We start from the raw sequence: 23,394 nt of genomic DNA on the forward strand, positions 1-23,394 counted from the left end.
CAAAAATATTGGGAATATTGGATGTTTGTATGGAAAAGGTTAGATTTAGACTAACACCTCACACCTTATAAAAGATGAACTCCATATCAGTACAATTAGAGAACCATTGAAAAAATATACCTATCAAATCTCTATTGCTAGGAGAAAAGTTCATGTTAGGGATAGAAAAGATCACAGAAGATAAAATAGGTCATTTTAATTACATTTGCATAAACAAATCTACTTAAGCGAAGATAAAACAACTGAAAAGTTTTCAACAAGCTTCTCTGATAAAAGTTTCATTTCTAAGGCTGCTACAGATTAGATGTGTATGTATACATATGTATGTATGTGCTTATATGTAAAGATGTATATGAAACGAATTAAAATAAATAAGAATAGGAGCCATTCCTCGTTTGATAAATGATCTAGTGATAAAAAATTGTATTCAAAAGTGAAATCCATGCTATCTAGCTCTATGAAAAAGAAAAAATGCTCCAAATTAGCATCACAGTACTGAAATTCTACTTCATATCCATCAAAGTGGCAAAGTTGACAAAAAAAAAAAAAAAGGAATTTGATAAATGTTAGAAAAATCATGAGAAAAGAATCAAATTAATGCTCTGTTGGTGAGCCTATGAATAACTGCAATCATTATATAAAGTAATTTGGAAGTTTATACAGAAAATTAGTAAGTAGTATGTTCCCTTTGACTCAGCTGTATCATAGGTCAGTAATCAAGAGAGGCAAGGAAAGAGGAAAAGATCTTATATTTACAAGAATATTTTTTTATGTTAGTTAAAAAACAAACAAACTGGAAACTAATGGGATGTTCCTCAAAAATAACTGAGCAGGTCATGCTACATATGAATGTGAAGGAATACTATTGTGCTACTAGATATAAGGAAATAGATTACTTCAAGAAGAAATGGAAACTTTTATGAACTGATAGAAAGTGAGATAGAAATAGAGTCAGGAAGACAAGTTATACATAATATCAGTACTACAAAAATGAAGAATTTTGAGTATGCTTAGAAATTGATGAATGAAACATGAACCAAAGAACAACATGTAATAATAACATTGATAATGGTCAAAATAAGCAATTTTGAAATGAATCCAGTGATCATTCCAGATTCTAGAGGAACAATGATAAAAATATACAGAGATGTGCTGAGTATAAGGTGCAGAATATGATGTGTATTTTTGTACACAGCCATTGAGGGAATTTGTTTTGCTTAACTGCATATTTGTTAAAAGCAATTTCTCTTTTTTTCTTTTTCTTTTTCCAATCGTTTGAGGAAGAAGAGAAATAGATTTGATTTTTTTTTTCTCAGAGGTGGAGTTGCTTAGATATGAAATCTTGCATGCATTTTCAGATGATGTTGCTGTATTTGTAGTTGTCCTTAACTGTTTTCTTTGTTTTAAGAGTCCTCTTGTGAAGTAGGAGTTATCTGTAAAAGTTTGTAATGTAAAAATGAAACCTCAATAAAACTTTTTTTTTCAAGCACTCATGACTAGAATGTTGGCCATTTTTCTCTTTGTTCCCTTTTAGTTTGGTTCCTCTATCATCAATGTCTATTGAAAAGCAACGCTATATATTTCTGCCATGTTTAATATATATTGGATTACTTGCCATCTAGGAGTGGGGGTGGGGGGAAGGAAGGGAAAGTTGGAACTCAAGATTTTTGCAAGGGTTAATGTTGAAAAATTCTCCATGCATATGTTTTGAAAATAAGAAGCTTTAATAAAAAAATAATAATTTTTTAAAAAGGTAATGCTATGAGGGGTAAGGTCTTTGCCTCTGCATTTGTTCTTTTCTGTTTTAAATGAAGGGATTGGATATTATGACTTTGTAAGGTTTGAAAGATTAGGAGAGTAAACCTCTGAACATCCTGCTGTACTGGCACCCTATCTCCTCCTCACCTGGATTTTGTAGCTAGACTATAATGAAGGTAATTGCCGATTATGTACAACATAAATTTTAGAGAATGAAAAGGTAGAAAAATTTTATGAAGAACTCAGTAAGATTTTTCAAATTAAATCAATACCAGTAACAGTACTGAGAATACTTTCTAAATCCTCAAAAGTGAGAATAGGTAAAACTTAGAAGACACTGAACATGGCCAGCACTAAATTACATCATATAAAAGGAAATAAAATTGAACATGTTGGAATGGTAGGAAATTACTAGTAATCCTTTTAAAAATTTAGGTAAATTTTAGATATGATGTATTAATGAAGCCATGCTGCCACTTACTGCATGCCCACCACTTCCTTTTCTAAATGTTCAATGACCATCCTTTTAATAATATATTTTGAAATTTTTCCAGGAGTCAAAGTCAACCTCATTAACTTACAGTTTGTGAGATCTTTCCCACTTTTGAATTTAGACATAGAATATGCACTTCTCTGATATGGACCATGAAAAAGTCCAATGTGCAACAAAAGCAACTGAGGCAGAGCTCCATTCTGTAATCAGTTGATGAAAGAGAGTGGTCCTTAATCAATTGGATCCAAGACTCTACAATTAAAGAACTCTTTTCACCATCTGTAGAGTTTTATTTATCTTTAATGGTTACTAATAAGCATTACAAGTTCATGATTGGTCAGTCTCCCAAAGTGGGGAAATCTTATAGTCAATGAGGGAAATGTCCAATTAAATAACATTTAGTCATTAGGCTTTCCCATGCCATCAATCACATGTGTTTTGTCAGTGTTCAGTCAACAAAACACTGGGGCTTTCCATAAATTCATTTCAATGATGAACATTAAGTGGTAAAGAAGAGAAACACAGGGGAAATTTTTTTTGGAGCACAGTTCCCATAGTATATTCGTAGGAATTAAGGAGCAGTGATAATGCAATAAATCTCTGCCTCTGTTTCTCACAAAAGTTCTATAATTTATTATATATTATTATATATTATATATATAAAACTATAATATATATTATATATATAAAACTATAATGTATATATAATATGTATATTATATATATAAAACTATAATATTATATATTATATAATTTATAATTAATATAGTTCTAAATGGCAAAGTGTAAATCTATCCCCTAATCCAAATATAATTAATATAATCATCAATACACAATGGGTTAATTCTGACTTACATAATTCCCATTTTGACAGCATTAATTCAAACTTAATTCTGTCCTACCTGACTCAATAAAGCAATTACTGATACTTAGTAAAACAAAATGAACTGAATAAATACTGATCACATTGATTAGAGATATCAAAATTTTCCTCCAATTACCCACTTCTATCCAAAAAGGACTAAGGATTTCAGAAATTGCTAAGGACTAAGAATGCATTGGGGCAGCCCTCTCTGGTCAAAGCAAGATACCAGAGGGGGACAGTCCCCTGTTGTAGTACAAGAGTGACAAAAATCTGTTGTGGGCAGTCTCCCTTGGTAGATCTTCCAGATAATAAATAAAATCATCAAGTGCCTTTGTATCTCAGTAACCCATTTTCAATGTCTTTAATATTCACTTGAGCTTCAGATGTCAGCTATCTCTCTGATATTCACTAGAAACAGCTTCTCATGGAGTGACTTCCAGTTGATGGTAGCTCTGAAGGTAGGTCTTCCCAGAAGGGCTAGCTACTTGCAGATATTTTTCTGGTATTTCTTCTATAAGCCTTTCATAAAACAGATTTTAATATAATTTAGTACAAATAATTTAGTTCTACTTAGCCAGCAAATAAGTCACATGGTAAAAATTAGCTCAAACCAGTTTTCTAGTTAAAAAAATTCAAAGTAATCATGTAAGTTCAGATTAAGAGTGTGTTTTAAATTCACATTGACTCTAACATCATTTAACTTCCTTAGACTGGTGTTTATTTTATTCAAACCTGCAAAGGAAAGAAACTTCTGTTTTATTAGTAAATTGTTCTGACTTAATTAAGCACATGTTCTGAATGCAATTTTTAGAACTTATTGAACATACTCAAAGCCATATATTCATCTGGCCTTGTTATTTCTCAACAAATTTTCACTTCACCCATTTACTCCAATTATTTATTCTAATTATTTACTTTCTCTCTTAGGAGAATGAGATGCTGCTAAGGATTTAATCCTACACATGAGCACATAAATTACAACACTCTGTCACTAGGTGACTTTTATTGCCAATTTTAATAACTTTACTTAAAATGCATATCTTAGTTCAATAACAAAAAAAATAACATTTATACCTCACACACAGGTATTAATCCCACATTAAATAATAAACCTAAGTAAGATTGGCTGTCTCTGAGATAACACAAGACAGACCATAAGTCACTCTCTTCTAAAAAACTAATTGCACTGAAAATCTTTAACACAAAATAGAAAATGTTTCTGATTTAACCTCATTAAACAACAGATTTCTACCTTGGTCCCACAAAACTATTGAAACATTATCTAATTACTCCAATAACACTCAAGATATTTCAATTTACAATCTATTGTATGAAGATAACTTTGATTTTACAGTGAAAAACCTTTATTCCTAATTGCTTCCTTCCTTTTTAAGATTTATTTTTCAATACTGTAGGTTATTGTATTTGATCAGTCAGGAAAGATAAACTTGTTTCTCATCAAAAAAGGGACTAATTTTTAAAATAATTTTAAAATTAACAAATCCTTTTTATATGAATTTATTTTCTTTATTTGACCAAATCAAATATAGCTCTATTGTCACTAATATTAACAATCACAAAGGCCATCAGCTACAGGGTTTCAAGTATCAAGAACACACTTTATTTATCAATCAGCTTTTACTTTAACTTTTCAAAATAGCTCATGTTAAAAAGTGATAATGAGACTACAATAGTTGATGTAATTGTGAACAGATACCTTTTTACCCATTTCTTTTAAAATTACTCAAAGGTTAATTCTATTTCTTGTTTTCTTAACCTAACCTATGTCTATGTTCTTTCTAAATTCTGTCCTCAGTAACTCTTATTTTAATTTAGCATAGCCTTCATGGAGAATATAAAATTTTACTTACTTTTTAGTAACTTCATGGTTTTAAAACAAGCTTTTCTCTGGTAGCACTTTGAGATTCACCTTTAATCCAGGAGTTTCAATGTTAACAGGGTTTGCTTGGTATCTTCAGATTAGTTGTTTAACAAAAGGTAAATAAATCCTAACTTTACCTGATTTTGTCTCTTGGAGACTGAAAGTGGCCTAATTTTTTAAAAAATCACATTTTTGCTCTGTAATAAATTTTTTATTCCTTTTAAGTTGTTTTTAAATATGTCTTTTTAAAAGAATTTGTTAATTTGTTATCTACATGAAAATTAAACCTGTTCCTATAGAATGTCCCCAAAAATTTCAGAGTTCTAGACTAACAAACTGAAACAGCATTGGGATATTTTGCTAACCAAAATGGGAAAGTAACTGCTCTTATTGAGATTGGAGCAGTTAGAAATCAATTTACTATATTTATACTTATTTTTATATTATTTTGTATTTATTGGAGAGAATTGAATGGAAATAGAATGGAGTTCTCCTTTTTCTCAGCAGTATATGTAACCTTTACAAAGATTGGTCACATATTAGTACATTAAAATTTTAATTAAAAACAAAAAACAAATATAAAAAGTATTCTTTTCAGATCCTATTAAACTCCTTTTATGAAACAACTATGATATTGATACCTAAACCAGCAGTAGTAAAAATATGTAAAGAAAATTATAGGCCAATTTCATTAATGAAAATGGATGCAAATATCATAAATAAAATACTACTATACAACAATTATACATTATGACCAAGTGGAATTTATACCAGGAATGTTGGGATGGTTTAACGTAAAATAAATTATTAACAATTGATTATATCAATAATAAAAGTTTTTTTAAATTGTATGATTATGTCAATAGAAGCAGAAAAAAAGCTTTTGATAAAAATTGAACACTCATTTCTATTAAAAATACTTGAAAGTATTAGTATAAAAGGATTTTTTCCTTAAATTGATTTTTTTAAAGCATCTAACACCATCAGCAAGCATTATTTGTAAAGGAGATAAACTGGAGATCTTCCCAGTAAGATAAGATGTGAAAGAAGGATGCCTATTATCACCAATATTATTCATTATTGTATTGGAAATTGTAGCAATAGCAATAAGAGGGGAAAAAAAAGAAATAAAATCAGAATAGGAAATAAGGTAAAAAAAAAAAAAGCTATCTTTTTGAAGACAATATAATATTCAACTAAAAAGTTAGTTGAAACAATAATTTTAGCAAAATAGCTGGATATAAAGTATATCTACATAAATCATCAGCTTTTCTATATATCACAAAACTGCAAGAAAAGAATAAATGTATACCACATAAAATAATTCGAGACAGTATAAAATACTTGGGAGTACACTTGCCAAAAGAAACCTAGGAACTATATAAATAAACTTTTTATACAAATAAATCAGATTTAAATAATTGGAAAGATTAATTGTTCATGGGGAGGCAGAATCAATGTAATAAAAGTGACAATTTTATCCAAACTAATTTTTGTGTTCAACACAATTCCAATTAAATTATCAAAAAAAATATTTTACTGAATTAGAAAAAATAAAATTCATTTGGAGAAACAAAAAAGCAAGAGCATCGAAAGAAATGTTGAAAAAAAACTATAAAGGAAGGAGGTTTAGCAATACCACGTCTTAAACTGTATTATAAGGCAGTAATTATTAAAATTATCTGATACTGGCTAAGAAATAGAAAGGGAAATCAATAAACTATAGTAGACATACAATTTATAGCAGTAAATAAACATAATAACCATGTATTTGACAAGTAGGCAAGATTCTGGGATAATTCCTACCTTGGGAAAAATGGAAAGCAGTATGGCATAAACTAGGCATGACCAACATTTTACTACATTTACCAGGATAAAATCAAATGGATATATAACCTAGATATAAAGAGAAATTTTACAAGAAAATGAAAAGAACATAGAAACATATTACTGCTCACATTTATGGATAGGTGCACAACATATGAATAGATAAGATATAGAGACCAGAATTTGGTGTGAAATGGATAAATTCAATTGCATTAAAAAGGCTTTGAACAAATAAAAAATATAGCCAAGATTAGAAGGAAAGCAGAAAATTGGGGGGAGGAGGAGATTTTATAAGCAGTTTATCAGATAAAGATCTCATTTAAAATATATAAAGAACTTTGTCAATGAAAATAAACCAATGCCCAATTGATAAATAGTCAAAGAATATGAACAGACAGTTCATGAAAAACTCAAAACAATTTATACTTATATTAAACATGCTCTAAATCATTATTGATTAGGAAAATGAAGATTAAAACAAGCTTGAGATATATTTTACATCTCCCAAAGTAACTAAAATTATAGAAGAGAAAAGTGACAAATGTTGAAGATGATATAGAAAAATTGGGACACTAACTTGTCATTGTTGGAATTGTAAAATAGCCCAACCATTTTGGATGGCAGTCTAGAATTATTCCCAGAGAATTATTTAACTACTTATATCCTTGACCCAATAATAACATTTCTTAGAAAATTTGTTAAGATGAGTAGGAAAAAGGAAAAGAACCCATATGTTCTAAAATGTTTATAGCAATTCTCTTTGTGATGGCAATAAATTGGAAATTGCTGGAAATGTCCATCCATTGGGAAATGGCTAAACTAGTTGTGGTATATAATTGTGATGTAAGATTATTACGCTATAAAAAATAATGAGCTCACCCATTTTAGAAAAACATGGAAAGACTTGAATGAAAAGTCTGAATGCAAATTGATACTATTTTCATTTTTTATTTTGTTTTTTCTTTCTCATGGTTTTTCCCTGACATTCTGATTCTTCTTTCACAACACAACTAATGTAGAACCTTCAGAAGAAAAACTAATGAAATTTGCAGATAGTATTTTCACTTTATTTTTTCCATCGTTTTACCTTTTGGTCTGTTTCATTTTTCACAATATGACTTAATATAGAAATATGTTTTACATGATTGCACATATATAACCTATATCAAATTGTTTCATGTTTTATAGAAGAGAAAGGGCAGGGAAGGAGACAAATTTGGAACTCAAAGGTTTTTTTAAATGAAAGTTAATCCCCAATTGATAAATGGTCAAAGGATATGAACAGACAATTTTCAGATAATGAAATTAAAGCCATCTCTAGGCATGTGAAAAAATGCTCTAAATCACTATTGATTAGAGAAATGCAAATTAAAACAACTTTGAGATACCACTTCCCACCTTTTAGGTTGGCTAAGATGACAGGAAAAGATAATGATAAATATTGGAGAGGATGTGGGAAAACTGGGAGTTGTAAAATGATCCAAAATTCTGGAGAGCAATCTGGAACTATACCCAATGGGCACCCACACTCTGCATACTCTTTGATCCAGCAGTGCCTTTACTGGGTCTGTATCCCAAAGAAATCATAAATATTTGTAGTAGCTCTTTTTGTGGTAATAAAGAATTGGAAAATGAGTAGATGTCCATCAGTTGGGGAATGGCTGAATAAGTTGTGGTATATGAAAGTAATGAAATATTATTGTCCTATAAAAAATGGAGAACAAGCTGATTTTAGAAAGACCTGAAAGGATTTACATAAACTGATGCTGAAAGAAACAAGCAGGACCACTAGGAATACATTTTACACAATAGCAGCAAGAATGTTCAACTATGATCAACTATGAAAGACTTGGTTCTTCTTAGTGGTTCAGAGATCCAAAGCAATCTCCATAGACTTTGGACAGAACATGCCATTTACATCCAGAAAAAGAACTATTCCAAAAATATCCATCCATTGGGAAATGGCTAAACAAGTTGTGTTATAGAATTGTGATGGAAGAATACTGTTCTGTAAGAAATGATAGAATCATTGATTTTTAGAAAAACATGGAAAGACTTGAATGAGAAGTCATATTGCTATGTTCACTTTTTTTTGTTTTCTTTTTTTATCCTGTGATTTTTCCCTTTTGTTCTGATTTTTCTCTCCCAACATGATTGATAAAGCAATTTATATTAAAATAAGTAAATAAAAAGAAAAGAAAAGGTTAAAGATTGTCTTTGCAAGAGACAGAAAAAAATACTAAAGAGATTTTTTTAAAGTAATTAAAAGTTTAAATTCTGAGTTATGGAATTATTGAAACTCACAAGAATTTTATTCTAATTTTTCCTGCACTACTTGCCTAAATTTGTCTTATCTTAACAGAACACTTTTCTGCATTTTACTGAATTTCTGTTGAAACAGAGTTCTTGAATTTCATTCTTAAAATTCAAATTACAACTTTTAAAGTTTTTTTTTTTTATAAAGTAACGATAAATATAGCTGTCAGGATTTTCAAAGTTTTATTCTTATCTAAATAATTTCTATAGGCTGGTCCCCTAAACACTCATCAAAGTATTCATAAACACATTCAAATAATTTTAGAAACCTTCAGCAGAAAAATTTATTACTTTTTCACAAATGTAATTTCTAATTATTTTTTATATCATTCATCTCAGCAGTCTCCAACATGGCTAATGTTTGGAAATATAAAGAAAAGAAACTTGCATTTATCTGATAATTTTTGAAAGTTTTCACATCCTTTTATAGCCTTCTCCTGAAGAAGCTAAGTTGAATTATCAGAACATAAAACAAACTTGGGAACATCTGTCTGCCAGCATAGACTGGTCACAGATAAAATAGCATAAAAAAGAGAAATACAGCTCTCCCATCCCCTTTTCTAGGAAACCACTGTTAGTGAAGGTGGAAATAGGGTGTGGAAGCAAAAGGGGAAAGTATAATCAAATAATAATAAAAAAATCAAAATAATCAGAAGGGCCTAAGTAAGACAAAGTTTCCCAGCGATACAAATAATTCTTTTGGTATATATGGGGTTCAATAAAAAGCCTTAATTTTCTGAAGGTAGAATAATCAAAAGTTCTGAACATTTGCCAAAACAAATCACCTAAATTCCTAGTAGTTTTGTACCATATCTTATATAGCCTCATGGCTCCCTTTTTTGTTTTGTTTTGTTTTGTTTTGTCAGCCCTGACTGGGTAAGGACTTTACCCTTTTTCCATGATGCTTGAAATTTGCCCAAAAGGGATCCTGTAGGAATGCCTATGCTCAACCCTATTCTCTTCCTGGACATCCCCAGCAAAGAGTTTTGGTCCTATAACTCTTGAAAGAATTCCTACAACAACACTTTACTGCTAGAAATTCTTCAGTGCCAGAAAATATCTGAGGACTTCCTCTAAAAAATCCTGTAAATGTCTGATTGTCCTTCACTGTAAGTTTTTTTTTCCTATAGCTAGTGGTCAATTATTCAGAGATTTGTTCTTAAATGTATTTTTTTCACTTTTTTAAAATCAGTATTTAATATTTATTTTTGATAGTTTTCATCCTTACTGATAGGTTTCTGGATAGGGGTCCTCAAAGTATTTTCTAGGTGGAAAAGATGTTGCTCCACTTTTTTTTAAACTAACTTTCCTACTTATAATTTATACACTATCAAATTGTCAAACTTTATCAGATTATTCTTGAAAGCTAAAATATGCAAATAACTCAAATACCTTTACAAAACTATAAACCTAATTTATCAAGAGGAAATGCAGTCATTGTTCTTGCTACTCTTCTTGAGGAAAGAAAATATCCTCAAGATTTCATGTTTATCGTTTTGGTCATGTATACTTATTGTGTATCTAATTTATATTTTAATGTATTTAACATCTACTAGTCATCCTGCCATCTAGGGGAGGGGGTGGAGGTGTAAGAGGTGAAAAATTGCAACAAGAGGTTTAGCAATTGTTAATGCTGTAAAGTTACCCATGCATATAACCTGTAAATAAAAGGCTATTAAATAAAAATAAAAAAAATAAAAACTAAAAAAAAAAGATTTCATGTTTATAGCAATGATAAAATATTATGCAAAGATGTACTGTTTACGTATTTAACTGTTAGTCTCATCAACCACTTTATTTCATTTATAAGTAGAGTCTTATCTACATGTTCTAAGTTTTCTTTCTTTTTGATCCTATTTTGAGACTCAATTCTTCATGCTCTCAGATAAAAACAGTACAAAATTTGACAAAGAAAATCTTTTCTTTTGCACTATAAATATTGCCTACATTTAAAAATAAAAATATTCATGTGAATGCTGTAAATTTCATTTCCTATTATGAAACTTTTATATTTTGGTTTAAGATCTGTTAAGCAAATCAACAGTTTTGATATTTGCCTAATTTATAATTTAATTGAAAAGGTTATGTTAGATTAGCAAAAATAGAATCTTTTAATTTTAAAATTACTTTTAAAGCAAATTTTGAATTTTTATTTTCCTCAGTTACATGTAAAATAACTTTTTTTAAAAAACATATTTCCTCATAAATCACATTGAGAGAGAAAAATTGGAACAAAAGGGAATGGCCATGAAAGGAAAAAAAAAAAACAATAATAGAAGAAAAAGGGGGAAAAAGTTAATATAGCATATGTTGCATTACATTCGGTCTCCATGGTTCTCTCTCTGGATGCAGATGGCATTTTCCATCCAAAGTTATTGTGATTGTCTTGGATCACTGAACCGTTGAAAAGAACCAAATTTATCATTGTTGATCATCACAAAATGTTGCCGTTGCTTTAAAGCAAATTTTTAAAGCAAAAATAATTGTCAGAGCATTTCGTCTAGCATTCTTCATAAAAATAGTATTTTTCAAAAGCATAAATTGGTTGGGTCATCTGCAACAATGACCTTAAAAGGTGCCCTAAGTCTTTCTAACTAGAAAGTGAGTTAATTTAGATACAGTAGACTAGATTGGCTCTTAGTTAGTTATAATGCATACTAGGATATCACATATTTAAGAAGCTTTATGTATTCACTTTAGAAGGTGTTTCTTCCCAAGATACTAAACTTTTCTGTCAAATAAACTTGATCAAATGGGTGGATGTGGTTTGTAAAATGGATTCATTGCAAACCTTTATATGAATCATAGACATCACGAAAGTAGTTCTTTGTTCCATCTTGTCTTACATCTTGAAATAGCAAATCTTACATGGTCTGCAGAAACAAAGCACTCACTGAATTTGTCTGCAGTTTTCATGAATATTATTAAATAGCCACATATTTTCATCCGCTAGGTCAAGGGCTGCATGATCTATGAATTGGTTCAGATGATGATGATGATCCTTAGATTCTACCTTTCCAGCTAGTAGGAATTCCTTTTCAAAAACTATTATCATGGTGGCCCACAATTACAAAGTAAAAGCTTCTAGACATTGTCTCCAATATATAGGTCCTATGGGCAAAACACAGCACCCATAAACTTGGGTTTGACCACACTAGACACCCTCCTCACTCAGCCAGGATCCAACTAGAACCTCTAAATAGTGGTTCTCTCTGCTCCACTTCTAAGAGAAACAAAAGCTCTTAATTACAGAAAATTCTGCTTTACCCAAAAGATTTAATTTACACTGGTATGTCTCCCATTTGCGTAAGAGACTATGTAAGACTTAAAAACCTTCTCTCTGACTTAAGGGCTCTCCCTTTCAAAAAACATTAGCTCTGCTTTGGGGCTTAATTTAATGGTTTCTGGAAACTCTCAGTGCTTTTATATAGAGACCCAAATAGATTCCAAATTGAGAAACAGATTTAGATTTGGAAAAATAGGTTTTAGATCATTTTAAAATCAGCTTTACATTTTAAAACCTTACTTTATATTTATAGATGCTAAGAAAAGTGTTAACTAAAGGAAAAAAGTGAAGTTATGTTAAGAACTTGAGTTGGCTGGCTTCCCAGACCTGGTTGGCTAGGGGATGGTCAACTCAATTGTCAGAAAGGGGAAATAACAAAACCAGCTGTATTTTTTTAAACCAGAGACAGTAAAGTTAGATTCAATATTGTTAATATATCAAATGTAACATTTCCTTCTTTATCAAAAGGTTGGCTTTTTAGACATGATGAGTTCATGATTGGTAAGTTCCCATAAGTGAAGAAATATTATGGATGCCTAAGGGAAATATTCATTATCATCAGTTTAGTCATTAGGCTTTCCTCATAACACCAAATACAAGTGTTTAGTTGACAGGACTTCCACAAGCAGTATGAATATTAGATGAAAAAAGAACAGAGCACATAGAGAAACTATATTTTTGGAACCCAGTTTCCACAGTATATTCAGAGGAATGAGGGGGCAGTGTTAATTCAACAGATCTCTGCCTCTATTTCTAACCCAAGTTTATATAGGCCTAACTAACAAATTATTAACCTATAAAGTATATTTCTATCCCTTCTACATCATGACTTTTCCCATTTCAGTTCCAATACATCATGAATCAGCATAAAAAATTAAATGGGAATTTGGAGGGAATTTTGCAGAACCCATAGATGATACCTGAAGGCCAGCAGACAACACTGAAAAAGTTTAGAAACTCATAAAAGCATAAAAAAATATATATGACATTGTATAATAACATATTTTACCTTTTCCTAATATATATATATGTATGTATATACATATACCAAAATTTTAAAATAAGGTACTATAAATACCCCATAAAAGATAAAATTCAGACTTCTTTGGTATAAAGGGAAGGCCAGAAATCTTATGTGTATTTTCTAGATTGTGAAGGCACTCTGTCCCACTTCCCCCCCCCCAGGGAAGAAGGGATAACTGTATAAAACTATCTCCTAAGTCAAAAGTAATATAATCCTCAATATATGAGTTAATTAATTCTAACCAAATGATTTCCATTCTGACAGCATTAACTAATTCAAACTTAATTCTATCCTACCTGACTTACTAAAGCAATCACTGATATTTAATAAACTGAGTTAATATAATTTGATAATAATTCATTATTAATGATTTGATTAATGATAATGTAATACCTCTATACAAATTGTGTAAAGGTATCAAAATTATCCTCACACTGAGGAACTTCTCTAATTCTTCATGATCTTTTAAAGATCACACAAAAAATCAGGTTAGCAGAGCTCACTAAGGATGATTGGTTGTTCTCATACTGTTTGTTGTTGTTGTTGTTGTTGTTAATGTTATTGTTGGTCTATTTCTTCAGGTCCTAAAGATCATTTTCTTTTGCAGAAAAAACAAGCAATCGTCCACTATATATAAATAATCTTTCCCCATGTAAGTTGGGTTAATTGTTCCTTAAAAGGTTTTGTGACCTTTCTTGACATTTGGCTGGCTGAGAGAACTAAAGCATTGCTGAGGTCATTTCTCCCTTACCTAAGTAAAAAGTATCCATGAGGAGATCCAGGGAGCTGGAGCTGGGAAATCAAAATAAGTAATGCAGACAATGGGCTCAAATAGATCTCTCCTGTTGAATATACTAATCCTGTTCTGGCTAAATAAATCTCTTTTCTTAACTGTTGAATAATATATGCGTCTCATTTTCTTCCAATTTGAACCCAAACTACCACAGAACTGAATTGAGTCAGGCTCGCCCACGATATTTGGCTTATTCTTTCAGGACTGGAACATGATGAATTGTTGAAGTGAGAGACAGATAATCCAGAGGAAGGAAAGCCCTGGTTTTTCTCCCCTGCCGTTTGTGGCCAGACTTGAAAAAGCCATCTACAATAAGTACCATCATTTCCTCTCCTCTCATTCTCTTATCTCTCCACACTCTGACTTCTGCCCTCAACCAAAACTGCTTTCCTCAAAGATAGCGATATTCTCCTAATTGGTTAAATCCAATGACCTTTCTTAATCTTCATCTTTCCTATTTCCCTCTTTTCCTTAATACTCTTATCTAAGTTTCTTTCCTTGTTCTCCTTGTATGACCTCCCCTTAGTTCCCACTGACAAATCTTTAACCAGCTCATATTTATGTTTGTCTCTTTCCCCCATGTATTATCTTACTTGATGAATTCATCATCTCCCATAGATTCAATTATTATCTCTACATTGGTGATTCCCAAATATATTTATCCAACATAACCTCTCTGTTGACTTTCAGTCTTGTTATCTCCAACTGCCCATTGGACATCTTGAAGTGCATGTTCTGTAGTCAGTTTAAACTCAACATGTTCGAAAATGAACTAGTCACCTTTCCCTCCAAGCCTGCCTTCTCCCAAGTTTCCTTATTATGCTGAGGACACTGCCATCCTCGCAGGCTCTAGGCTGGCAATTTAGGTGCCATTCTTGGCTCCTCACTGTCTCCCTGTATTCAATGTCCTTCCAAAATATCTTTCAAAAACACCTCCTTCTCAGATGGGTGAAGCAAAGAAAAAGAGAAAAGACAGGAAGTTGCCTTGATTCTTCCAAATTATCCTCCAAACAATTTAAAATCATGCCTCAAAGTGCATTCTGGAATTGCAGAAACCAAAAAGGACAGAGGGAAACAAGCCCAAGACAACACAGAAGATCAAGAAAGACCCACCGCACAAGTGAAAGTAGGGCTCACTCCAGCATAGAATGTGCCCCGGCAAACTGGCAGCGGGCTTTGGGGTGACAGCAGCAGCTTCCAGACCTCTCAGGCCACAGATAGTAAGGAGGTCCAAAGGAGATTACAAGGCTACTTTTGCCAGCACTGGGTCTCAGTGCCATACCTGGATCTGGATCACACACTCCCAGGGATAAAAGAGTATTAGTATACTAAAGCTTGTGACCAGAGGGGAATAGGGACCCTGATTACAATTCCAGGGAGATGAGTGCTCATGAGTGGCCATAGCACAGGCCAGGAGGGTAGGAAATACATCTCTTTCTAGATCATACCATCTTAAAAGAACAAAAAGCTTATAAGTCCCCAGAATTAGCTGAAAACAGCTATACAAAAACCCTAGAGTTTATTTAGGACAGTGCCACTTCCACTTGAAAAGCATAGAGTTAAGAGTCAAGAAACAGGCTGGGAAAATGAGCAAACATCTGAAAAAGATCCTGACTAAAAAAAGTCACTATGATAAAGAGGAAGAGTAAAACAAAAAACTCAGAAGAAGACCACAAAATTAAAACTAGTACATCTGAAGCCTCAGAGAGAAAGATGAATTGAAGAGGATTTTAAAAGTCAAATAAGAGAATCAGAGAAAAAATTGAGAAGAGAAATGAGTGATACAAGAAAATCATGGAAAAAAGAGGCAATATCTGAGTAAAGGAGACATACACACACATAAACACACACATACACACACACACACACACACACACACACACACACAATCAATCCAAATTGAAGAAAACACCACCTTAAAAAACAGACAGGTCAAATAGTAAAAATGGCATAAAGGAACAATGAAAAGAATGACTTAAAAAAGCAGAATTGGCCAAATGGAAAAGGACTTATGAAAACTCACTGAAGAGAAGAACTCCTTAAAAAATTAAATTTGGGCAAGTAGACATTAATAAACAAGAAAACAAAAAAGAAAGAAACAGTTTTTAAAATGTGAGCTACTATTCTACCCTCTCTATCCAGCTGCTTTAGTTAACTGGGTTGTGCTGCACTTTAAAAAGTAAGTATTATTTTTCCCCAACTGACTCCTCCTGGACCTGGTAGCTCCTGGGACCTGACTTCAGCTATCTGCCTTCTTTTCACCTTTGATCTCACTCTTTGGACAGGTGCATTAGGGAAAATGGGATGGGTGGGAGCCTGGAGCCCTTTTTGGGATGACAGGCTGAGGTGGGTGAGAAAAGCTTCTGTTAGTAGGTCATGAGCCTGCCTTTTTTTTTTATTTAAAGCTTTTTATTTTCAATATATACATATGGATAATTTTCAACACTCACTCCTATAGAATCCTGAGTTCTAATATTTTCCCTCCCTTCTCGACCCCTCCCCCAGTCAGCAAGTTATTCAATATATGTTGAACATGTGCAATTATTCTATACATACTTCCACAAATATGCTGCTCCAGAAAAATCAGATCAAAAAGGAAAAAAAAAATGAAAAAAAAACCATGCAAGCAAACAACAAAAAGAGTGAAAATGATATGTTGTGAATAACCCTCAGTTCCCACAAGCCTCTCTCTGGGTGGAGATGGCTCTCTTCATTACAAGATCATTGGAACTGGTTTGATTCATCTCTTTGTTGAAGAGAGCCACGTCATCAGAGTTGATCATTGTATAATCTTTCTATTGCCATGTACAGTGATCTCCTGGCTCTGCCCATTTCACTTAAGATCAGTTCATGTAAGTCTCTCCAGGCCTTTCTGAAATCATCCTGTTGGTCATTTCTTACAGAACAATAATATTCCATAATATTCATATACCACAATTTATTCAGCCATTCTCCAATTGATGGGCATCCACTCAGTTTCCAGTTTCTGGCCACTATAAAGAGGACTGCCACAAATATTCTTGCACATACAGGTCCCTTTCCCTTCTTTATAATTTCTTTGGGATATAAGCCCAGTAGGAACACTGCTGCATCAAAGGGTATGCACAGTTTGATGACTTTTTGCGCATAGTTCCAAATTGCTCTCCAGAATGCTTGGATGTATTCACAATTCTACCAACAATGTATCAGTGTTCCAGTTTTCCCACACCCCCTCCAACATTCATCATTTTCTTTTCCTGTCATTCTAGCCAGTCTGACAGGTGTGTAGTGGTATCTCAGAATTGTCTTAATTTGCATTTCTCTGATCAATAGTAATTTAGAGCATCTTTTCATATAACTAGAAATGTTTTAAATTTCTTCATCTGAAAATTGCTTGTTCATATCCTTTGACCATTTATCAAGTGAAGAATAGTTTGTACTCTTATAAATCTGAGTCAATTCCATGATTCTGCCTTTTGAGGGCTATGTTCTTGGAGAGAGAAAAAATGCGTGTGTGTGTGTGTGTGTGTGTGTGAGAGAGAGAGAGAGAGAGAGAGAGAGAGAGAGAGAAAGAGAAAGAAACTTTAGAGGGCTGTCTTGATATAGGAATGAGTCCCTGGAGATAGAAAACAGTAACTTCCCACCTTCACTAGTCTTTTTTAAAAACCCCACTTAAGTCATTCAAACCCCTGATCCTCCCCCTTCCCAATGAAGCCTGCAAACATCCAGGAGAACGCATCTGAGGGGAAGAGAAAGAGAGAATGGAATGCTCCTTCTAAGGGCACAGTCAAGGAGAAAAGGAACCCACCTTGGCTGGGCTTTGGGAGAGAACCAAGGTCCACAGCCAAGCTATATATGCTGTTCTTTTGCTCCTTGTCCTAGTTTGAGAACCCAGGAGAGGAAGAGAACATTATTTTACTTCACTGTCTTCCTCATTGCAGTTCATATTTTTAAAGAGCTTGTTCTTTACATTTTAATAATTTTATAATAAATAAAAATTGGATTTATCTTTTTTTAAAAAGCCAACTTGGAAAATAGGTTGAGGAGAGAGAATTTAAGAATTACTGGACTACCTGAAGCCAAGACCAAAAAAAAGAACCCAGACATATTTCCAGAAATTAGCAAGGAAAACCAGAAACAGAGAGTAAAATAGAAATTGGAAGAATCCATTTATCATCTCCTGAAAGGAATCCCAAAAAGAAAACCACCAGAAATATTATAGCCAAATACCAGAGCTCCCAATTCAAGGAGAAAATAGTGCAAATAGCCCAAAATAAATAATTCAAATATCACGGATCCACACAGGATAACACAGGAGTTAACACTTTCTACACTAAAGATTTAGAGAGTTTGGAATATGATATTCTAGAAGACAAAAGAGATAGGATTACAACCAACAGTTACCGACCCAGGAAAACTGAATATAATCCTTCAGGAGAAAATGAACTTTCAGTGAAATATATTAGACTTTTAAGCATTCCCTGATCTAAAGACAAGAGTTGAAGAGAAAATCTGACTTTAAAATATAACTCAAAGAATAAAGAAAAAGGTAAACAGGAAAGAGAAATCATAAGGAATTCAATGAGATTAAATTGTTTATATTCCTACATGAAAAAATGATACTTATAACTCCTAAAAACTTTCTCATTATTAGGGCAAATTCGGCTTCTGCAGCTTCTTCCATGTATTTAGGGAAGAATGTTTAAGATCAACATCTCCCCAGGACAGATCAAGGAGGGCATTGTCCTTGGACTCTCAAAAGGCTGGGTGGGGTCCTCAGAAAAATGGCCAGATTTCTCCTCAGTCTGGAAGAGATTTGACATTGAAAGTGACACCTCTGCTCTGAGTGTCTCTCCCTGAGAATCTGCTGCTTCTCCCAGGGGGAAGAGGTTAAAATCAGTATCCTGAGGAGGAGAAAAAGGGATCCCACTCTGTGTATCAGAGAGATTGTGAAGTGGGGGCTGGGAAATCTCAGGATCTGATTCAGGAGAGGGGGATAGAGTAAAAGAAATATTGCGGGACATAAGGTCCTGTTCTAGAAGGGATTCAGAAGCCTCCTGATAGGGACTGCAAAGGGGTACAGAGGAGGGCTCCCATGTCCCTAGAGGAGCAGGAAGGAGGGAATTATTCAAAATGTTAGTATCTAATTTTGATTTCCCTCCAGCAAATTTTAGCAGCATCCTGCAGTGTTGTTTTAAGTTTTTTAGTTTTGAGATCTTTTAAGCCGAATTTGTCTCTGTTTAAGAAACAGCCTAAGGGAGGATCCTTAGGAATAGAGACAGAGATGGATTATTCCATTTTTTTTTCCCCACAAGTCTTAGATTTCCTAGACTCTATAGTGCCCCATCCTCTCAGGTGTCCCTAAGAGGGAAACAGGTAACAGAAGTTCCCCTAGTTAAGGGTACTTCTGCTAAAAAATGCAGGAATTCCAAGTCTGGGCATTCCTAGTTAAGGAAGTCTGCTGAGCATAGAACTCCCGACAGCCCAAACCTTCCCAGGTGTTTGGGTGTCCCAGATATAGAATAGACAACAGCGGGAAAAGAAGACTTAGCCAGAATTTTGGTGGGCTACCAAATCTTGAGATATGAGAAATGAGGGATGAGAGATATCCTAACAGCAATGGAGTCCCCAGACTGGTGTCACAGGGTTTTGTGAAAGAATTTGCAATCCCAATCTCCAAGCAAGGGTTTGGCAAAAATCGTTTTATTACATTGGGAAACAATTTCCCAGAGGGCTAGTTCCAAAGGAATTTAGCAAAAGTAGGTTTTTTAGCAAAAATGGGTTTACACTAAGAAACAACTTCTCAGTGGGCCAAAATCTGAAAAGAATTTTAGCAAAGGTTTGGGGTGCAGAGTCGTTTTTTGTTAGCCTTCCTGGGGCTAAGGAGCAATTAAAGGCTAATTTTCAGTTTAATAAAGAGTGATGATTGTTTCCCAAACTAAAGTGATTGTCAAATCAATTGAGAATGGGATATTACTGTGAGAACCAGATAGCTTTCTCAAGGGAGATTCAGGTGGGTGGGGATCATTTTTAGGAATTTCCCCAGGCCAGGTAGCCCACCCTCCACAAAGATCAGGGGACACAGAGTTCTTATTACATCAAAAGGATATAAACAGGCAGTTTTTAGTTGAAGCAATCAAAATGATCTGCAGCAGAAAAAATGCTCTACATGACAATTAGGGAAATGAAAAAGGAAGCAGTTCTGAGCTATCACCACAACTATTAAATTTGCTAAAAATGACCAAAGGGGAAAATGACAAATGTTAGAAGGAATGTGGGAGAATTGAGACATTAATGTATTGTTGCTGAAGTGATATATGGATCCAGCCATTCTGTAATTTGGAACTCTGCCCAAAGGGCTTTAAAACCATGCATCACGCTACTAAGTTTGTATCCCAAAGAGATAAAAAAAAAAAAATAGAAGGGAAAGTGTTAGAGGCAATGAAGCACTGCTCTCTCTTTGAGATGTGTCATGGAAACTCTACAACATTGTCAGCTGGTAAGGTGGGCTCAGGAGGTAAAAAGGGCTTTGCCTCTGAGACAGGAGGTTATGTCTAGCAGGAGTTAAAGGGTTAGAGTTAGAGTGGGGTTAGAGTCGGGTTAGGGTTAGAGTTGGGAGGGTTAGAGTTGGGAGGTGAATTTAGGGTTTAGGGTTAGACAGAGTTGGGTTAGGGTTAGGATTAGAGTTGCGCGGGGCATGTCCTCTTGCTAGATCTCCTCCTGGGATGCAGCACTAACTCCAGCAGCCTCCCTTCTGAGAGCTCGGCCTACACAGTTCTGAGTGGGCTGGGCCAGGCAGTCCTAGAAAGGAGGCAGCATGAATAGACAGCCCTGAGCAGAACTTGCTCTCTTGTTTTTGAACTTGGTGTTGCTCCTGCACTCCTGTGCTCTTGCTTCCTGCTACCCCCACTGAAAGGATGACTGAATAAAGAGGGAATGCTTGCACCTCCTGGTTGGTCTGTCTCTGTGGGATCCAGGTTGGAGCTGGAAGGCATTGAAGCTGGCCTAGTCGCGGCCCCCAACGGGTGGGCGTATAGATCAGACTGTGGGCTGGCACAAGTGGTGCCTGGTACAGGGACCACAGCCTAGGACCTCAATGTGTAACAAGTCTGCAGGGTGAGAAGGGAGACAGAACTCTGCTCTAGTGAGTGGAATGTTTGGTATGGGACAAACTATAGGGAGGGTCCCAGACCAGGAGGGGCCAGGGAAAGAAGCTTATAGAATAGTAAAGCAAGCAGGATTGGAAATGGATTTTTAAAAGTGGGAGGTAGTAGGCAATCAGATTGCTTCCTATGATAAGGAAATGTTGGGAGCCATCCCGAAAAGGCATCATCTCATTTATCAGATGATTAGGAGCACTTTAAGAGATGCAAGCCGCAATCCGTTAAAAGTAGATAATAAAGTGCAAACAGAGAGTCATAAAACAAATGAGGGTTGTAAACCAGCACTCACTGAACCCAGCCGTGCTCATAAAATGGGGAAGGAGGAAGTTAGCTGTGGGAAAGAATCAGGAAGTAAACAAGAAGATGAAGGAAGGGGATATAACGAAAAAGGAAGAGGTAGTGAGGAAGAAGCAGGAAGTGGATATGACGGAAAAGGAGGGGGCAGGAATAAGATGAGAAATGAGGAGGTAAACAGAGGAACATATGACCTTGAGGAAAAGGATGGTGATAAGAGGAGGGAGGAGAAAGTGAACAGAGGGAAGATTACCTCCGTCTCCGAGGCATGGTCTTCTCCCTCATCCCACGCCCTCCCTGAGGAGATATGTCTCCCATTTGCTCCCTCTGTGCCCATTTGTGAAGGCTTTGGAGATTCCCAGACAAGTTTAGGACAAATGATACAGAAAGCTGGAAGATATGAAAGAAATGAGGACCAAATGCAATATGATGCAGCAGTATATGCAGCTATGTCCCAGTGTGCCCAAAGAACATTTAGCAAAATTCAAGCTTCTGGAAAACAGAAGCCCTCAATGAGTAAAATTAAACGGGGCCCAGATGAACCTTTTCCTGATTTTGCAGCCTGTCTACAGGGGTGGCTGTTGAGAGGTCAGTAGGCAGAGGAGAAGCCTCCAGCCTCCTTATACAAAAATTGGCACAGGAGAATGCTAATACTAACTGTCAGAACCATGCTCATTGTAGATGGGGAGGCTGGCCTGGAAGAGATGATAAAGAGATGTGAGAATGTTGGCTCCATTGCCTTTCAAATGGATGCCCTTGCAGCTGCTATGTCTAAAGGGGTTGCAGCAGAAGACCTGCCCTGGCAGTTTGTAGACAAACAGGGGATATTCCAACCCCTGGTGGTCACAAGTCTCAGATATAATCTATGGGGCAGGGACATATTGAAGGCTTCTGGGGCCTCAGTTTATATAACACCTCCACAGGATTTTTAATTGGGGTCATTGGGGGTTTGGGCAGCACCTTTCATATCACGTCCACACCATTAACATGGAAATCTAACACCCTGTTTGGGTACCCCAATGGCCTTTCTCAGTGGACAAAGCCCAAACCTTATGTGAAATTATACAATAACAATTGAAGGCCGGACATATAGAACCAATGCCAGCCCATGGAATAGCCTTGTATTTGTTATAAAGAAAAACCTGGGAAATTCAGAATGCTAGTGGATCTTAGGGCCATTAATGCTATTATTGAACCTATGGGAGCCCTACAGCCTAATGTGCCATCTCCTAATCTAGTCCCCACTGGCTGGCCAGTTACAGTAATAGACATACAAGACTGTTTCTTCTCCATCCCTCTGGCCCCAGAGGAAAAGAAAAGATTTGCTTTTACCATTCCTTCTATGAACAATGCAGGGCCTGAGATGTGCTACCAATGGAAAGTTCTCACCCAAGGGATATGTTGTAGCCCTATCTTGTGTCAGACATACATAGTGCAAGTGCTAGAAACAATTAGGAAGGTGTGACTTCATGCCAGGATACAGCACTATATGGATGATATACTGTTATCAAGGAATAGTGGGAAAAATCTCTCTGCCCTGCTTCAGGAGACCATGAGTGTTCAACATGGACTAGTGGTAGCACCAGAAGAGATCCAACATAACTATCCCATCATTTACCTGGGGCTCTGCATGGGGACTTCTACAGTTACTAATCAGAGACCTAATTTACATTTAGACAAGGTGAATACTCTGAACCTATTTCAGAAACTAGTT

At 34.6% G+C, this 23,394-nt stretch overlaps 1 pseudogene; it reads right to left on the bottom strand.

Moving 5' to 3' along the window:
- Positions 1–11,832: 11,832 nt before the first annotated feature.
- Positions 11,833–12,585, bottom strand: LOC111719650 (annotated as a pseudogene).
- Positions 12,586–23,394: the final 10,809 nt, after the last annotated feature.

This window comes from Sarcophilus harrisii, chromosome 3, assembly GCF_902635505.1.
Source record: "Sarcophilus harrisii chromosome 3, mSarHar1.11, whole genome shotgun sequence".
NCBI classification, from domain to species: Eukaryota; Metazoa; Chordata; class Mammalia; order Dasyuromorphia; family Dasyuridae; genus Sarcophilus; species Sarcophilus harrisii.